Source organism: Mus caroli, unplaced genomic scaffold, assembly GCF_978045245.1.
Source record: "Mus caroli unplaced genomic scaffold, Mus_caroli_1 scaffold_1, whole genome shotgun sequence".
NCBI lineage: Eukaryota > Metazoa > Chordata > Mammalia > Rodentia > Muridae > Mus > Mus caroli.
The window spans coordinates 61,364,128-61,379,315 of NW_028227256.1; positions in this window are offsets into that span (position 1 = coordinate 61,364,128).

The window sequence follows — 15,188 nt, forward strand, 5'->3', positions numbered from 1 at the left end:
CACTCCTGATGTAACAGCAACATTGCAACAAGAAGGAAAAAAAAGGACAGAAAACAAAGTCTCTGCAGCTAAAAGTGATTTAAAAGAATTAGACTCTGAACATGAAAAACTTCCAAAACTGCTTAAAGTGATTTGCCTATACTTGTCTTTTTATATATTGCACAAAAAAATAAAGTTTATGAGTTAAAAATTCTATGCAAAAAACTCTAGAAGTTTATCAATAAATATAATTTTGGTGACAAGAACTCATGTCACAGGCTGGTGAGATGGCTCAGCAGGTAAGAGCACCCGACTGCTCTTCCAAAGGTCCTGAGTTCAAATCCCAGCAACCACATGGTGGCTCACAACCATCCGTAATGAGATCTGACTCCCTCTTCTGGTGTGTCTGAAGACAGTTACAGTGTACTTACATATAATAAATAAATAAATCTTAAAAAAAAAAAACTCATGTCACAGTTGAAAAGACAGTTAACTTTTTCTTGATGCAAAAATATCCATTTAACTGGTAACACAAAGGTAAGGCAATACCTACTGTCTTATTAGTCAGGGTTTTACTGTTGTGAACAGACACCATGACCAAGGCAACTCTTATAAGAACAGCATCTAATTGGGACTGGCGTACTGGTTCAGAAGTTCAGTCCATTATCATCAATTCAGGAGCATGGCAGCATCCAGCAGGCATGGTGCAGGAGATGCTGAGAGTTCTACATCTGTTCCAAAGGCAAACAGAAGACTGGCTTCCAGGCAAGAGGGTCTTAGAGCCCATGCCCACAGTGACACACATATTCCAACAAGGCCATACATCCAAATACTGTCATTTCCAGGGCCAAGCATATTCAAACCATACCACCTACTATGCCCTGTCACCTCCAGAGGGTCAGTGTTGTGCATTGGATATGGGTCTTCTCATTTCACCCTCAAAACAATCCTTTGATGTCACTGCCATCATTTCCCCTTTGAGGAAATTTAGATATCTTTTGTATGTTCTTTATGATCTTTGTACTTTTAAAAAATATGTCAGTTGTTATTTAATAGAAAAAAATCAGATATTGCAAGTTTGGTTTCAAACTACCTCATTAAAGTTAATGTTGCATAAAGCAAATTCCACACTTTTTGTTGTTGTTGTTGTTGTTGTTTCCAAATGCAAGTAAGGGTCATGTTTACTCAACAAGTGTGTCAATTCACTGTTTCTAAAAATAAAAAATGGGCATACCTTTAGTGGTTAATTTTGATTGATGGGATTTAAAATGAATACTAGACATGGCCATGAGGAATTCTCTAAATTAGGTTAGCTGGGTTGAAAGGACCTACCCTAAATGTGGGCTGTTCCTTTCTCTGTGCCAGTGTCCTAGACTGAATAAAAAGGAGACAGTAGCTGAGCACCTTTGTCCATCTCTCTCTGCTTCCTGACTGGGACCGCAATCCAACCTGCCACCTTCTTCTCCTGCCGCCCTCCACACTATGTCTCTGACACTGTGGACTGAACCTTCTAGCTGTGAACCAAAACCTCCCTCCCTCAAGTTGCAGTGGCCAGGTATTTTTTTTCTCACAGAAAGCCAAGTAATTAGCATAATGCATTAATGTCAAAGTAGCTCATTGTTTAAAATTGCTGCTCATCACAGAGTCTTTAGCGAGTAGTAATGTTTTTTCTGGTAGAAGGTTTTGCCTGGATGTTGAAGGCTGCTGACTGGCAAGTTGCTTGCTGAAAGTCGGGTGGATACAGAAACTTCTTCAAATAAGAAGTTAGTAAAGTCTGGAAAATATTAACTCTTCTTTTCACGAACGACTTCTGTAGCCTGTGAGGTTGTTTGGTAGCATTTGTTTGTTGACCCGTCCAAATAACCCAGGCTGGTCTTGAACTGAGGAATAGCTAAGGGTAACTTTGAACCCCTGATTGTCTTGTCCATCTTTCAAGTGCTGGAATTACAGGAGAGTGCCACCACACCCAGATATGTATGTATGTATAATTATATATTATAGTATATATGTACAATATATTTATACATGGCATACATAAATATAAAACTATGTAATTTTAATCACATTAAATTTTTTCAAATTAAAAGCCAATATTGTCAAACCCTATCACTGCTTTCCCAACTAAGGTTATCTAATATTCACATGTGTTATCATTTCAACATAGCTCTCAACATCTTCATCAGGAGTAAACTTTTTTATTTTGTTTTGTTTTATTTTATTTAACTTATTCACTTTACATCCAGGTGGCTGCCCCCACTCCCAGCCACCCCCTCCCACAGTCTCTTCCCCTCCCCCCAGGAATAAACTTCTTGAGATAAATCTCTTGAGACTATTATCTTTGCTCATCCATAAGAAACAGCTCAGCCATTATAATTTTATCATGAGATTGCCGCAGTCCAGTTCCATTTCCAGGCTTTTTACTTGGGCTGCTATTTCCAATACATCTGTAGTGACTTCCTCCCCTGAAAGTTCAACTGCCTCACAGCCAGCTGTGAGGACTTTTCTCATGTTAATAGAATAGATTCACCTTAATATTGATTTTCTTGTCATTGGCTCTTTATTTTAGACCTCATAGCTTACTGATTCATTGTGTTAACACTGAAATGTCACCAAAATTGATAAGAAGTACAGTTTGTGTCTCTGACACTATTAGTTGGTTTTGACTACAAAATATTAGAAGGCACAGTGTACATGGATGTACATACACCGTGAATAAATACAAATGAAATACCCACCGTATTTCTATTTTTCATAAGAGGAATGTGTATTCAGTAGATTTGAGACCCTTTATTTTCATATTTGTGTAGCATAAGAGTAGCAAAATATAGCAACCCTGTTTTACTCTTACTGTATACATTTTACATGAATAAATACACATAAAATGTTTTCAATTGCTATTGCCTAGATCCATCAGAGTAATTACTGTCTATGTACTTGATATGTTTCTTAAATAATAAAACTAGAAACCAAAATTATCCCTAGGCTTATGGCTACAGAATAGCTGTTGTGGTAGCAGACATGAAAGCAATGTGGGTCTCTGCGTCCATCTCCATCCTCAGCTGGAGTTACAGCGGTCAGGAGGGGTCTCATGTGAGGGCTGGGAACGGAGCCAGAGCACACTCTTACTGACCCCAAACAAACTCACTCCTGGGAAGTTCAAACTTCTCTTCTGCAGCTTCCTCACTTCTCTCTGCCTTTGTAGAACTAAAGAGAGGTCGAGTCTTACTGTGATAGGTCTTGGCTAGGAGACTATTGGACTGGCTCCATTGCATCTACTACTTAGTGGCTTGGTACAAGAGGCCTAGCTTTCAGCCTCTCCTGACTGTTCTACACGCTGTTCTCCCTACGTTTAAACGATTTCTAGATTTTGATTTAAAGCAAGAGATGCATTCATTAATCTTCTTTTCCCTAGAACACCTTCAGGGTATTGGAGGGAAACTAACTGGTTTGATTTCAATGTTACTATGTCTCAGGGACTGGGGAGGCTGGAGGAAAGGAGGATACGGGGAACAAACAGTCTGAACACAATGTTTACTGATTTGAGTTGACCAATATAAGGTTCATGACACCCCAAAACAACATAAGATAATAATGAAGAAGTTTGAATTTCTGTGAGAATTACCAAAACATGACCCAGAGTCACAAAATGAGCCAGTAGAAAGACGGCTTGGATGTATTTGTGACACATAGGATTGCCACACACCTTCAACTTGAAGGATCTTCAAAGTACAATAAAATGGGCGTAGTACACTAAACTGAGATAGCCTTGGAATTCCTGACCTGGGGACAAATCCTTAGTGAGGGCCTTTCCTGCCTGTCCCCATCTGTCACCCCACATCTAGATACTCTCTCTACTGAAGTCAGCCTCTCCTGTGTTCAATGGTTTTCCTCCCTCTGCTCAGGCCAATGAACAGACAAAGGCTATATTAGGGCCAAGGAGGGTACTGAGGCTAAAAGGATGAATAAAAGCTTGCTCCTGTCTTTAAGGTATTTATAGATTGTGGGTTAGACAACTGCATGAATGGGTAATAGTGAACATACAAGATAGATGCCCTGCTTCTGTGCTTCAACAAGTTCTGATATGGAAGGGACAATAAAAACCAGCCTTGAGGGGGAGAGAAGGGTGTCTGTTAAACTCTTTTAGCTTCTTCACCTTGTATTACAGATCTGTGCTGGCTTAGATTTATGTCAACTTGATACAAATCATAGTCATCTGAGAGGAGGAAGCCTCAGTTGAGTAGATGCCTCTGTAAGATTGGGCTGAGGGCAAGCCTGTGAAGCATTTTCTTAATTGGTGATTGATGCTGGAGGACCCAGCCCATTGTGGGTGGAGCCATCCCTGGGCTGGTGGTCCTGGGTTCTGTAAGCAAGCAAGCAAGTAAGCTGAGCAAGTCATGAGAAACAACCAGTAAGCAGCAGTCCTTCATGGCCTCTCCATCAGCTCCTGCCTCCAGGTTTCTGCCCTGTTTGAGTTCATGTCCTGGCTTCCTAAAGCGTAAGTCCAATAAACCTTTGAATCCTCCTGAACTATTTGGTTGTGGCGTTTTGTTATAGCCATAGAAACTCTAGCTAAGAGAGGATCTTTCCAGTAAGAATCCCTGACTGTAGCGACCCACTTAGGCAGGGTTTCAGTTATAGCTTTTCACATCTTGGATGATGTAGGCCACGAGAGCATATGGTATTTACTTAATCTTGAACTAAAGATGGTAGACCAGGTTATATAAAAGTTCTGAAGATGATTCAGTTCCAGCTTCCTGTGAAAAGCACAAGAAATTCTGATACACCGTTACAAAGGCATTTTCTACTGGCCGGGCTCAAAGCCTCAGCTAAAAAACCAAAACGATTAACACCATGCCATAAACTATAGAGAAGACAGTAACATTCACAGAGCATTTGATAGTAATATATTGCAGGTTTGGTTCATGAACAGTCTAATCCAAAAGATCACAGATTTGTTAGGAAGGCTGTCTTAGTTAGGGTTTTACTGCTGTGAACAGACACCAAGACCAAGGCAAGTCTTATAAAGGACAACATTTAGTTGGGGCTGCTTACAGGTTCAGAGGTTCAGTCCATTATCATCAAGGTGGGAGCATGGCAGTATCCAGGCAGGCATGGTGCAAAAAGAGCTGAGAGTTCTACATCTTCATCTGAAGGCTGCTAGCAGAATACTCGCTTGTAGGCAGCTAGGATGAGGGTCTTAAAGCCCATAACCACAATGACACACCTACTATATCAGGGCCACACCCTCTAATAGTGCCACTCCCTAGGCCCAACATATACAAACCACCACAATCACCTTCATTCATATTTGAGAATATATGTGCCAAAGGTCTCTTATCTTAAAAGGACATCAGAACTGAGGATGAATCTGTTCTAACCAATGGCTTGTGATTGAACAGACTTTTAAAAACATGTGTTTGCTTGTTTGGGAATGGGGCAGTCAGGGGACAATTCTATGGAGTCAATTGTCTCCTTTTACTACTTGGACCCTGAGGTTTGAATTAGGTTCAAACTTGGTGGCAGCTGCTTTACAGGCTGAACCTTCTCATCAGAAGTGTTTTGATCTGATTCCCAAATGCAAGGCCCTTATACAGAGGAGGCATAAACACACACACTCTCATCGACATCTGGTTGTTAAGAAGACATTTCCCAGGCTGGTGAGATGGCTCAGTGGGTAAGAACACTGACTGCTCTTCCGAAGGTCCTGAGTTCAAATCCTAGCAACCACATGGTTGCTCACAACCACCTGTAATGAGATCGTATAATAATAAATAAATCTTCAGGCCTGAACGACTGGAGCAAGTATGGCTGACCGGAGGAAGCAGAGGCCCTAAAAATTCAATTCCCAACAACCATTTGAAGGCTCACAACCATCTGTACAGCTACAGTGTACTCACATACATAAAATAAATAAATCCTTAAAAAAAAGCAGGGGGGCGGGGTGGTGGTAGCTCACACCTTTAGTCCCAGCACTTGGGAGGCAGAGGCAGGTGGATTTCTGAGTTCAAGGCTAACCTGGTCTACAAAGTGAGTTCCAGGACATCCAAGAATATACAGAGAAACCCTGTCTCGAAAAAACCAAAAAAAAAGAAAAAAGAAAAATATGCGGAGAAAAAGGACATTTACACTCAAGACTCTTGTTGTTAGAGGTTCTTACTCTCACTTGTAGGAAAGTGGAAAGATTAAAAAACACTTCTTTTCAGTTCTAGGAATGTCTTGCACAGCATGGTGACTGGAATTAGTAATAATGTAACATACACTGCAGAATGGATTTTTTTGAGACAGTTCTCACTACAATTTCTTTTTTAAAAAAGAATGTTTGGTAATGAAAATGCTAACAGCTTATTAAATCAATTCACATACATCAAAAACATCACTCTCTGCTTTGTAAATATACATAATTTTTATTTGTCAGTTATACCCTCACAAATATGGGGGGAAATCCCAAGAGAGATGTAATGCTTTAGCATTTTATTATCAACGGAAATAAAGTTGCAAAGTAGAAGCAAAATAGAAATGTATTTCTCCCTTCCTATTGTCACTACACACATGAAAAGTGTCTCTTAAATTGCTGCAAAAGGGTGTGTGAGGAGGAACCAAGTCTTGGTGGGAGGAGTTTTAAATACAATGATCTTCGCCTTCACCCTCTTTGTAGATAGATGTCACTGACGCAAGTGTAACAGAAAGTGGAAACTTGAGAAAGTCTTTCTAAGTGTCTGAACACATACGTCACATACCTCAACATAATTAACTAGAGAAAGCCCAGGAACTCAACACTACAGGCTAAACATAATGTTACCCCTTTCTAATGTAGAGCCTGGCTGTGTTTTCCATACATAGTACCCCATACCCGGGTTTGGCTCATCAGGATTCCTGCTAGGGTGTAAATCTGCTCTGATCGATATCTTCCAGTGTTACCAAAACATCTCTCACGACAACAAACCCCAGCACAAAACCATTTTATCTAGAGACACATGAACTCCCGTGTTAAGACTGAGCTATTGCCTGTGGTGGTTTAAATAGGTAAGGCTCCCATAGACTCATGTGTTTGAATGCTTGGCCCATGGGGACTGGTACTATTAATAGGTGTGGCCTTGTTAGAGGAAGAGTGTCACTGTGGGGGGGGGGGAGTCTCCTATGCTCAAGATATGTCCAGCTACCCACATAGGTAGCAGGTGAGCAGCTCTGTCTTCATGTGGGTCCCCCAAATAACTGGAGCAGGGGCTGTCCCTGAGCCTGTTGCCTACCTGCCTGCCCCTGGATCCCACACCCCTAAATGGACACCCTTGTCTGGCCTCAGTGGGAGAGGATGAGCCAGGTCCTAGTTCTAGTCTAGTGCCTAAAGGATGGGCAGCAACTTCATGTGCAGGGTAGGGAGTTGGGGGATGGGAATGGGATGGAGCTTCTCCATCTAAGGGGAATGGATGGAGGACTTATGTGAAGGGGTACTGGGAAGAGAGGAAGGGCTAATATTGAGTTGTAAAGTGAATAAATAAATACATTTAATTTTAAAAAGATATGTCTAGTAATGTAGTCTCCTGCTGCCTGTGGATCAAGATGTAGAACTCCTGCTTCTCCTGAACCATGTCTTCCTGCACCATTTTTCTCACCAGGAGGATAATGGACTAAACCTCTGAAGCTGTAAGCCGACCCCAATTAAATGTTTGTCTTTATTTTATTATTATTATTATTATTATTTAGTTTCTCATTAAGGATGGTTGTGAGCCACCATGTGGTTGCTGGGATTTGAACTCATGACCTCCAGAACAGCAGTCAGTGCTCTTAACTGCTGAGCCATCTCACCAGCCCAATGTTTGCCTTTATAAGAGTTGTCATGGTTGTGTTGTTTCTTCATAGCAATACAATCCAAACACTAAGACACTGACCATTTGACCATTTAACACTGAAAGAAATGTCAACTATTCTTAAATATTCTCTGGTCTTTCTAAAATACATCCCATGATAAACTGTAGTTTATATCAACCAATGTAAAGAACTAGTTCTCCAATCCAAGTGGCAATCAATGTGGACTTAGCTCTCTGCTTTATTTCAGGAAACATTTCGTGGCATGGATAAAGCCCGAGGCAAGACTCTCTCTCTTGCTTTGTGTGATTCCTACCAGCCTTGGGTATTTGACTACCCACTTCAGATGGAGACTAGCATGGTCATAAGCAGAGTACATACAGGATTATAAAATGGTAGACCTGTTATCATTGTAAAACTCAACATCTCAGGGTCACTAACCCTGTTTGCTCATGACCTTCTCTGGCTTCTTTCCAGAAGTCTCAGCAAAGGGGCAGGGTGGAGAATAAGAAGCATGTGTAAACAACTGTATTATGTGGCTGGTGAGATAAAAATTCATTTAATGAAAGGGAAAGCTGACTGGAAAATGGCCGTCCCACCCTCTACTTCACCCTTCTCTTGTCTTTCAGTGCCCACCAGAAAGGCAGCCGTGTGGGAGCCATGCCCGGCAGCAGAGCTGCAGACAGGAATACTGCACCTCTGAACTCTCGTACTTCTTCCCACTGCATGCCAAGTCCTTTCTAAACCTGTTACACAGATGTCCTGGCTATTTCTTTCTCTTTTTCCCACAAGAACTGCCTTTGAGATTGACTATTCAAAATACTCATCATTTCTCTCTTCGTGGGAATTACATTTTCTCTTCCATGATATCAGACTTGCTCTTGATTTTTATGTCCCTGTCTAGTGGAACTCAGAAGTGACTATGTGATTTGCTTTGGCCAATGATGTGTCAATTCTACATATAAGCTTAAGAAACAGATTATATAATTTATCCTTTTCCCTTCACAAAATTAGCAATGTTTCATTCAAAGGCAAGACCCATTGGTTCAGATTCCATTATGAGAACAGCAAAGAGGAGAATTACCTACATATCAGACCTGTTGGGTAAGAAATAAATGGGTAACATGAGTTGTGGAATACTTGTGTAATTTGTTGCTGCATGATAGCCTAGGGTAACAGATTTACTCCCTACTTTGGGGTTGCAAAGCTCCTAGTGGCTTCTTGAAAGGAAATTTATAGTCAGCAGGGCCTCATTGTCTGGAAGCAACAGAATGTTGGACTTGAGACAATACTTGTTATCATTGCTATTTTCTCCCATTTCCTAATGCTTCTATTAACAACTCCAGCTCTGGGGGCAGAAAATACACATCTCCTTCTGGCTTCCATAGGTGCACACACACACACACACACACACACACACACACAAATACACATAATTAAAAGTAAATCTTTTGGAGGAAGAAAGTAAGATCGTGCTAGAGAGATTGCTTAGTGTTAAGAATATGTGTTCTCTTGCAAAGGACCAGGGTTCAGTTGCTAGCACTCACATTGTGACTCACAACTATCTCCAGTTTCAGGCTTTCTAAAGCTCTCTTCTAGCTTCTAGACGAGGCACTACATACACATACTTCACTTACACACGCACAGATAAAACATTCATACCCATGGAATAAAAATAGACAAAATTTAAAACTAATTAAATAAGAAAGAACAAGGCACTAAAATGACCCAGTGGTGATCTGTGTGCATGACCAGGACTTTACAACTGGACATCACTGAAGGAAACTGGCAAGTGAGCAGAAGCTTCGAATGGAAGACCTTTCTTGTGTCTCTCTCACAACAGGAGAGAGCATGTCCACCATCAGAACTTTACTAGCTGACTCCATAACTTTCGAGTGAATGCTCCTTACCCATCCTTGTGTGCTCCTTTCCTGCATCTGGGAATGGTTTGAAGATGTGGTCTCCAGCTCCTTTTACAAGCTCAGGCACTGGCTGCCTACTCTGCTGGGTCTGCTGTGTTCCTCCATCCATTTCCTATCTTCCAAATGAGATAAGTTATCTCAGGGGCTCTTATTTCCGTTCCTGCTCCCATGTTAATGGGAGGGGAGTTTGCATGATTTTCTAATTGACAGTGTAACTAATCAATACCAACTTAATGGCTTAAAAACAAAACATGTTTATTACTTAAAGTCCTGAAGGGTTGAAGTGCAAAATTCATCTCATTATGCTAAAATCAAGATAATAGGTGGATCTGCCCACCTTCTGGAAATTCTACCAGACACTGTTTCTATTGGCTTTTCTAGCCCTTGGAAGCTGTCTGCATTTCTTAGTTCAAGGCCTCATGCTCCATCTCCAATGCTAACAGGAGAGCAAACCCTGATTCCTCCTCTCTGGCTCCCACTCCTCTTTTTCTTTATAAGGATTGTTGTGATTGTCTAGCCACTCATCCCATGAGAATTGCCTATCTCAAAGTCCTTACTCAATAATATCTACAAAAAATACTTTCTACCAGATAACATAAATATTTAGAAGTTTTAGCAATTAGGACATGATCATCTGTGAAGAACATTCTAGTGTCAGTGTCTGAGGCAGTCACAGTGACCTTGTCCTTGGAAAGTGTTCTGCAGACTCTAAGAGTAGGCTGCTGTGGGAGGTGTTTGAATGGCTATTTCTCTCCTTTGAAGAAGATGGAGCAAGCAGCGAGACAAGACCCAGCAAACAACACATAGATATCCATTAATAGCAAGCTAAACCCTGGGGCACTGGGACCCTGTTCTTTTGGGTCAGCATTTGTATAATGTTGTTGCTGCTGCTTGTAGGGCCATGAGGATACTTGTCTTCTAGCTGCTTTGAAGACTGCATAAGTATTTAAAGATACCTAAAGTCCATGTGGAACTGTCTAGTTTCTTACTTTGTTATCTTCATGGATAGATGAGGCTTTTGAAGCCTTGGGTTTGTACAACAGTATCTTCAGGGAGGCCACTGCTCTGCCTCACACCAGGTCAGGAAAAGCAGAGCAAAAGCATGCAGTCAACCACTTTGCTTGACCAGGAGCCCAAATAGTTTCTGTCCTGATCCCAATCACAGAGACGCTTCTCACATCTATTTCTGATATAAATATACTAAGAGCATAGGTATCATAATAAAAATAACCCAATCTCAATAAAGCCCTCAAGCCATTCAAGAGGTTATGACTGACCCCTAGAAATGTTTTTATAAACCCCACTAGTGCTTGAGGAAGAAGCTAACAGTAAATATGAGAATAACATGAGCAAAAGTGGAAAAGGAAGTAAGGGACATGAAACTTGTTTTTAAAAGAAGTGCCTGTAAAGATTCTGAAAACCATGCATATCCCTTAGTAACTGAGTGCTAGCTGTGAGCCAGCAGACAAGGATGAGAAAAGATGGAGTGATGCAACACATTTTTTAAAAAGTGACTTATAAGGCAAGAAAGCCGACTCGATGGTTAAGCTCATTTGCTGCTCTTGCAGAGAACCTGGTTCCATTCCCAGCATGCACATGGTGCTCCACAACTCCTGTAATTCTAGTTCTAAGGAATCCTGTGCCCTCCTTGAGCCTCCCCAGGCACCAGGCACACATGCAATGCATACACATACATGCAGGAAAAACAACTGTATGCATAAATTATTTTAAAATATTTTTTAAAAAAATCATTTAAATAGCTGCAAGTTCTAAACTCTATTCTCAGGCTCACAGTCAGATTGCCTATAAGTCTGTTAAGTATTTTCACAGAAAGAAGAGGAAATTGAACCCCAAAGCCATCGGCAATGAGGCCACAGTTTGAAAACCCAATAGCTAGAAGGCAGCCTAAAGAAGAAGAGCGTCACTATTTCTAAAATAGATTCACTGTTTCTCAAAAAAGGTGGGACTAGTCCAGCCACAGAAAATGTGAAACATGTAAGTAGGATTGCAGATATTCTATAGAAATACCCCTTCCATTCATTTAAAAAGAATTTGCTAAACTCTTCCTATGTGCCAATACCATGCTAGGCACGAGGGATTTGATGAATAAGGCATGTGTGCTGTCTGCCCTCACAGAGTTTAGAGTTACTAGACATTAGGCAAACCATAAAAAGTAACTGTGGCAGGAGCTCTGATGGGAATAGAGTTCAGGCATCTAAGCCAAAGTAAACTGCTGGTTGGCATGGGGCCAGGAGACAGATTTTAGGTAGGGTTCTCACTGTCGACAACACCTCTCAGAACTCAACTAAAGAGCAGGGGCTCCTGCAGCCAAGATGAAGGAAGAGCTTGGGAAGAGGGCTGCAAACAGCCTGCTTCTTTGCTAGGAAGAGTAACAGGGTCTCTGAGAGGTCTTTCACCTGCTTCTAGTATCAAGCAGGGGAAATGCAACAGGGCTCACTTGAGAAGGCAGTGTTTCCGTTGCTATGGTTCTTCCAAGTCATGGAATTTCTTTGCTTGCTTTTCAAAGCAAGCTTCCCTTTCCCTGACTCTTGCTGCACTTTACCTGCAGGGCTTGGAGCACACAAGTGTATAAACTCTACAGAGAGACTGTCATGTGCCAACTCTAAGGATTCAGACACACTTCCTCTATGACCTCTGGTCCTTCAGCTGTGAAGTATTCCCAATATCATTATTTTCTTTCACTCCATTGTTATGACAAGCAAATGAGATAATACATTTACAAGTCTGGAGCAGTAGCTGGCATAAAGAAGACAGTCAGGAAATCTTTATTTGTTACTATTACTGTTTTAATTGCCAACCATTGGCCATTTAAGAATTTTCAAGAAGGATAACGGACCATTTGACTTTACTTAAGGCATTGTTTTCAGTTGGAGAAACAGCAGAGAAGGCAGCAGCACCTGCACGTTACCATCTGAAATCATCCTTGAAATAACCCTGCAAAGCAACCAGAATCTCACTGATCCCTTCTGCAGCTCTGACTCGGAGACATGGGAAGTCCAAAACACTTCCATGAGGTCTTATCTTTCACATTTTATGGAATGGAAACAAAACTTCTAAATATAACCCAGCTGTGTCAGAATCGGGTCCTCATGAAGGCAACGCCTTGGTAGAGCCAACAGGATTCTGGCTGCAATACAGAAAATATAGATGCACCCAAGCCAGGCCTGATCCATCTGAGGGAGACCTGCTGAGTGCACCAAACAGCCAGAAGGTTAAAGTTTGAGTTTTAGCGGCATTCATTCAACAAATATTTGGGTATCACCTCAGCCACTCTTTTAGATATTAAAGATAAAGTAGGAATTGTGGGGTAGTGCCTATCCTGGAGAATGAAAACAATAAACAATAATTGAATTAACATATAGAACACTGGAAAGCAATGGTACTATGAAGAAAAAGAAAGCAAGTGTTGTGTAGATACTGAAACATAGCCTCCCAGAGCCAGGAGCTAAGACTCTAGAGGCTGAGGCAACATGTAAGGCTTGAGAAACTCAGAAATTTCTAAGATTCACAAGGCTGCTCTCCAAGGTTATATAAGCAGTGAACAGGTATGGGGGAGGTGCCTGAAGCTGCAGCTGTCAGCCACATTGGGGATGGCTTATGATGATGCAATTGCCTTCCGGTTACGGATATTCCTATAAGTCAACAAGTTCTCTCTCTCTCTTTCTCTCTCTCTCTCTCTCTCTCTCTCTCTCTCTCTCTTTCAGGTGAAGAGATATTTGTTCACATTTTCCAAGGTCATATAACAGTGATAAAGGGAGAGACAGGCAGAGAAAATGAGCAGAAGGGTGGAGATGGGAGGAAGCAGGAAGGAGGCAAGAGTCAGCTCCCTACAGTCTGTAACTACAAGAATCTCTGTGGAGCACAAGCCTAAAAATGTGAGGAAAAAGAGAGAATATTCTAATTAACAGCTAACAGACAAATCCAAGTGTGGTGGCTGTTCCTGATGATTGTCAACTTGATTACATCTGGAATGAACTACAATCCAGAAATGAAGGGCACACCCGTGATCCAGATCTTGAGGCTGGAAGACACAGGTCTGACTCAGATCTTGACATACACTTTTGATCCAGATCGTGAGGCCTAGGCAACATAGTATACGCCTTTAATCCCAGGAGATAGAGAAAAGCAAATCTCTCTAGTTTAGGGCCAGCCTTGGACAGAGCAAGTTCCAAATCCAGACATGGAGGTACACACCTTTAATCTTGGTCATACCTTCTGCTGGAGGCCTATATAAAGACAATGGAAGAAGGAAGGCTCTCTCTCCTTTGGCTGCTTGCACTTACTTGCCAGCACATCTGTTGAACCTACTTCTTCAGTATTCCAGCCTATACAGAAGACCAGCTAAACCACCTACCCGCATGGGACTGAGAAACTACTAGATTCTTGGATTCCCATTGTTGGGTTAGTTGGACTGCAGACTGTAAGTCATTCTAATAATTTCCGTTAATGTACAGAGACATTCCATAAGTTCTGTGACTCTAGAGAACCATGACTAAGTATACCAAGGTCAAAAGAAAATGAACAGAAATCATCATGATATATGATGATGCCCTTGGCTGTTGGGTGAAGAGCACATGATCATCTCCTTAGTTGGACCAGGGACATGCACAGTGTGTGTGTGTGTGTGTGTGTGTGTGTGTGTGTACACAAATGCCCATTGATTTAGCCAGCAACATGCCCAGAGAATTAACTTACTAAAAAGTACCTCAGTCATTGTCCATTCTGCCACTGTTCTCAGAAAAGGCTGCTGAACCACACCACTCAGCAGTATCTCTCTTGGGATCCCATCCACTCTCCAGAGTCTTTCCTGTTTTTCCTTAATAAACTTCACTTCGTTAACTCCTTTGTCTGTTTATGTCTCATATCAATGTGAGACAACAAATTCAAGAGCCGCCGGCTCAGGCTCAATCTGTTGACCATTAATCATCCAGCATCTAAGTTCTCTGGGTTAAGCTCACCAGCAGGAGAAAGGCCTTATTATTCTCAAAGATTTATCTACATTAGGATGGTGGGTTTGAATAAGAATGGGCCCCATAGACTCATTTGAATGCTTGGTCACAGGGAGTGGCACTATTAAGAGGTGTGGCCTTGTTGAGGTAGGTGTGGCCTTTTGGAGGAAGTGTGTTACTAGGGGTGGGCTTTGAGGTTGCAGAAGCCTAAGCTGGGCCCTGTGTCTCTCTCTTCCTGCTGCCTGAGGATCTGGATGTAGAACTCTTTGCTCCTTCTCCAGCACCTTGTCTGTCTGCATGCAGCTGTGCCTCTAGCCATGATGGTAATGGACTAAATCTCTGAATGTATAAGCCAGCCTCAGTGAAATGTTTTTCTTGACAAGAGTAGAACACTGGAGCCGAGCAGTGGTGGCACACACCTTTAATCCCAGCACTTGGGAGGCAGAGGCAGGTGGATTTCTGAGTTCGAGGCCAGCCTGGACTACAGAGTGAGTTCCAGGACAGCCAGGACTGC